We start from the raw sequence: 5,728 nt of genomic DNA on the forward strand, positions 1-5,728 counted from the left end.
AGTGGCCACCTGTGCAGGTAGGTCTGTGTTTTTTGGTTGTTTTCTAAGTTGCTCTTGGTAGTGTGTGTTTAAAATTACATAGGTTTCTACTATTTTTGAAAAAGAATGGTCACATTATTACTCTCTCTCTCTAAGGGCAGTGGTTGTCAATCACTAAATGAGGCTACCACAATGTATCCTCCTTACATACATTCCCTTTCAAAGTCGGAGTTAGATAACTATCTATGGTGGATCGATATGGATAGTGGTGAATTACTAGAGTGGGAAAAGGAGAAGTATACACAATTAAAGAAGGAGGTGGAACAAGGTGGTAGGAGGGGCACATATGTAGAGTTTCATGGTAGGATCATTGTGTTTTGTTTTGGATACAAATTGACAATGATGTGTATTGACTATAGGCCTGTGTATTAGTTTTGTTAGGTTGTGAGAAACATTGACATCAAGCTCAGGAGCCTATCCTTTTAGACGAGACAGAGCATATCCTTTCAAAGGATGATGCTTATTTTCCTTGTAAGAAGCCATTCCATCTCATATACTCCTTTAATTATATAGGTTTGGTGTAGTTGGTTCAAATAAGGTCTCTTTGGTTGTTTGTGTTTGGAAGGGAGTGCAGACAATACTTGCTGAGTGATTTTAAAGAAAAGAAGCACTTTTATCTATGTTCCTAAAGCATAGCATTGATTCATTGCTTGTTGGGATGGACCATAAGTGTATAGCCATTGTTGGTGACTTCATTGACATAGGGGTAGATTTCTCGTGCAACAAGATGAATCCCATGTACACAAAGACTCATGAGCACGTTATGAGATATCGGCCTCAAGGTAGGGAGTGTGTGAGGAAGGAGAAATCTGTGGGGTGGGCAATAGATTTTATTTTTCTTGATCTCCCCTTTGCTAGATTTCTTTATGGTTCTTTACCTTGACCTACATGGGATATGATCATAGAGGGAGCACATGCGATATGGGATATCAGTCCATAGCCTCTTCGCGTTCTGATCATGGATGGCTACTTATTATGGCATCCAATGGAGGTATGATTGATCTTTGGAAACCTTGGTATGGTTCAAAGAATCAAATTATAATTTAGGTGTTTTCCTTTTAGGACATAACATAGGGTGGATTGAGAGTATCGTCTCGTGTATTTGATCTTGAGATTTGGCAACGAGTTATTGTCATGCATCACTCTGCCTATGGCTATGTGGAGCTTGCAAGATCTACGAGAGAGGTATGTCCACTCTTCTTTTGGTGTTTAATGATGCTTTTCTATGTTGTGGTTTGTACTTTTGCATACATTAGCTACTGAATATGTTCTGTCTTGTTTTGGTTCCTTGCAGTATAGTACATCTATATTGTTTATGATGCAACAGATGGATCCACATGACTAATTATTGGATAGTACGCCTCTATTTGATTCCTTTCAGATGTAGCCATCAGATTCTATTGCATACCATCATTTGCCACCTATAGGGAGGGCTAGGGGTCCTAATGGTGCCGAGTGGGAGCATGGAGATAAGCCATACATTCATGACTTGCTATTTGGAGCTGTTGTGCCATCATGATGGTATAGTAGTGGAGCTAGGTTACAACACAACCCCAATCCTGAGGGCATGCCTTCACACTGTGGTCACATGTGCATTCGATAAATGTGGTTGCATGTGCATTTAGATGGATGTGGACGACAAGGTTATCACCACATATCTTATGTATTGCCTCTTCTTTATAGCAAGAATAGAGTTGGAGGTGAGGAGGTCAGTACTTCATATATTGGGATGACATGGTGGATGTACTAGCATGGAGAAATCCATACAACTAGTGAGCATATTCACCTCGTATTCACTAGCACTATTAATTACTATTTCATTTACTATTAGGACATTTTTTGGTGGATTAACAACTCTATTGGTATGGATTCGTGAATGTAATGGGAATATTGGCTATGTCTTAGGTGCAATGTTGCTATTTTATTGTGTTTGGCACCCTTCAATGCCTTTTGTCTTTTCAACAACATTTTTTGGTTAGTAGTTGATTGAAAGATGCTTTGAAGGGAGATGTAATTTTTAATTTGTTTTCTCTATTGTGTGCATAGATAATGACTTGGCCTAAAATTTCTCCTTGTTATTTTTGACTATGTGAAGTATGCCACAAGAGTATGCTGAGACAATTTGCAAGACACATGGCATAGGTGATTCCCGATATGATCAAGGATGTCGAGAGCGCCAACACAAATGATCATGGTTAGTGATCCCCGATATGATTAGGGATGTCGAGAGCTCCAACACAAATGCAACTTTTTTGAAGATGATGAGTGTAACCCGGTCTAGTCCAATGGAGCACAAGTGATTATCTAGTCCAACACAAACGATCAAGGTAGGTGATCCCTGATATAAGAGCACCAACACAAATGCAACTTTTTATTGATGATGACTGCGACTCGGTGTAGTCCAATGGAGCACAAGCGATTAGCTAGTAGCTGTGAGTGAAAACATAGCTAGTAGCCATATTTTCACTATCGCAGTTCATTTGTGGCTCCTTGTGTCTTCTATGAATGGAATGTTGCTCTAATTAAGTAAATGAAACCATAACCTTTTTTATGCCAAAGTGACATGATCTTGTTTATGAATCGCTCATTCCAACAGACATTGTAGATGGCGTTGTCCTTGGGCAGTTTTGTACCAAGATCATGGTGTGATTGCTTATGAGAGTCGCAAGTTGAGTGAGAAGGATGAAAATGTGTATGAACAAGAGATGCTTACTATTTTACATGCTATCAAGAAATGGCACCACTATCTTTATGGGATTCACTTTTATGTGAGAAGTGATCATTGTGTGTTGAGGTATTTTCTCTCTCAACCAAATTTGTCTCCGCCGAAGCAAAGGTGGTAGTTGGCTACCTTGCAAAACTATGACTTGAGATTACATACACAAAGGGCAAAGAGAATGTGGTTTTTCCCCGATGCTTTATCAAGATTGTGGGTATGCTCTTTGTCGACTATCTCCAAAGTGCATAAAGATTGGATCATGGAAATTCAAGAGGAGTATCTCTTGGATGAGGAATTTCACTAATACTACAAAAATTACAACATGGTTCTCATGAGGATTTGGTTCATTTTAAGCTTCAAAATGGTCTCTTGTACTACAAAGAAAGAGTCTATCTTGTGTCTATGTCTTAATACAAGTGAAAGGTGATGGAAGAAATGCATTCATCTCCTTCATCTCCTATTTACAGGGATTTGTGTATTTTTAAGACCTATGACAAGATAAGGAAGAGCTTTTATTAAAAAGCGATGTGGAAGGACATACATGCATATGTGTCAAAGCGCAAGCTTTATTAACTCAACAAGGATCTAACACATAAGCTCGAGGATTTGCTTCAGTCCCTTACCTATTCTTGAGGGGAAGTGGACACACATTGCTATGGACTTTATTACTAGACTTCCTCGTACAAAGAATGGGTGGGATAACTTGTACATAGTTGTGGATAGATTGACAAAGGTGGCACATTTTATCTGTCTCAACGAGACCTTTTTGCACTTATTAAAGAAATAATTAAAAACTCACAAATTCATCAAAGATTAAAGCATAGACTTGCATCAAATTGATATGAAAAAGCAAAACATAGCATAAACAAGAGAGATAGAACAACATCACCATCAAGACAAGATTGGGTGCAATCTTCTCATGCGTAGCTCCACTTCCACAACATGAGTATTTTTTAGAATTGTATTCAATAAATAGCCCAAGGAGCCATTAATAGTTGTGCGTACAAATTTAGGCTTGCTTTTCCACTTTTTACAATAATAGCTCAAGCACTAGAGCTTGTTCACAAACTAAGTGTAAATAATCGAACTCTTCTAGTATTTGTGCTAGGATTATAGCAACGCTATGCACAAACGTGCATAAATAATTTGTACAAACATTTGGCACGTGGCAACAAAGATAACCTTTTGCACATCATGATTTGCAAGTAACAGCTTCTTATGCGCTCATTTCTTACTTCTAGAGGAGTGACAAGAGAATTGTTATTATGTTCTTGATGTGCTCCTAAGTCTCTATATTGCTTCTTGAATTTGTTTGCTAAAATGATATCGAGGTAGTAGAGAAGACTGATGATTGTTTGCTTGAATAGATAAGCTCTTGTGTTGGTGTTGAATGCACGAGAGTGGTTGAGTGATTTGCTTGCTGTTGCTTGGACCTCCATTCTTGTCAAACTTTAGGTGAAGTTGTTGGGGTTGAAGTTGATAGTGAGGTTTTCTTCACATTGTTCGATTTTGGCAACCATATGATAGAATTACCATCATAGTATCCTCTTTGAAGTATATGCACAGGCACCCATCTTTGACAAACACTATAACTTGGTGGTCGATGTGCTTGGTGTTGAGGCTTTCTTCTTTGAGCAAGCTTAGGGGACTTTGTTATGCTCTTGGAGACCCAAGCTTTGGTATTTCTTTGGTAGTATCCTTGTGCTTGCAACGGTGTTTTTGGTACCCACACTTGTTGCATTGGTGGAGTTCTTTGAGGAACTTGCATAGGCTTTTGTGGACGGTGTTATGGAGTACTTTTCTTTTTCCTTGGCTTTCGAGTGCTGCATTGAGGAAAAGGTTTTGACTGTTGAGGCACCCAAATTTGATTGGCACCTTCATAACAGCCTTGAGGTACAAGTAGCTGCTTCTCCACCCACATTTTGATACTATTAAGATACCTTGATTGTAGTTGTGGTGGTGGAGTTTTTGTTTGGGTTGATGTGGAAGGTTTGGGGCCCTGCTTGACTTTGGTTGGTAGGTTAGAGTCTCTTGTGGAGTGGTTGTCGATGACGAGGCCTTTGAGCATGTGGTTATCTCCTTTGATGAGGTTTGTCGATGAAGATGCATAGGCTTCGGGATCTTTTCTTTGAGTTCCTTGTTATTAGAGATAGATGGTTGGCTGTGGGAACTTCTTCAGGAACAGATGTTGATTGGGAGATTTTGGCATTTAACTTCGTAGGTGAGGATGGGGTTGAAGGAGTAGAGGCTTTATCAGAGTTGGTTGTTAACGCAGATGGTAGGTCATTGTGTAAAGGGGCTTTTGTGTGGAAGAGGCTTGTATCCTTTTGCGTTTAGCATCATAGATATCCATTAAAGTTGGATCCTCTTCCTGGCAGTATGTTATTGTCAACTTTCTGTCGTTGACCATCATGATAACTCTATCACTAGCAAAGCACAGTGGTGCTTGGGTAGCAATAGTCCATTTATGTCCCAAGATTAAATCTACTTCCAACACATACTCAACCACAAAAAACTTGCAAGTGAGGGGGTTAGTTTCAATATACATTGTATGTTCAAAGTACCCCAGACATGGCATGTTCAAGTCTTGTGTAAAGGTAATCCTTTCAGGATGTGCCGTGAGTGTTGGTCGACCTAAAAAATCCCAAAGCTCGAGGGTCATGAGATTGTGTTCTCGTGTTGGATAAAGCTGTGCTTGAGCTGTGGTGAATTTATTTGCAATTTCCAATCCAACCAAAATCCTAGGGATCTTTTCAGTAAGATATGTTGGAAGTTCCAGCTCCTGCAAGGTTTCTTTCTCCCGTAATAGCAATTGTACATTGCCTGTAAGGAGTGTTCAAGGTGGCTGTTTGCATGGATTCATCTAGTGAATACAACAATTCACTTATCCAAGGTCCACCAAAGATGACATCATACTCAAGGGATTCTAGGGTAACATGGAATGTAAATTCCATATTGCTAAAAGTACCT

The sequence above is a fragment of the Cibotium barometz genome, chromosome 32, assembly GCF_041138505.1.
Source record: "Cibotium barometz isolate CiBa-2024 chromosome 32, ASM4113850v1, whole genome shotgun sequence".
Lineage (NCBI taxonomy): Eukaryota > Viridiplantae > Streptophyta > Polypodiopsida > Cyatheales > Cibotiaceae > Cibotium > Cibotium barometz.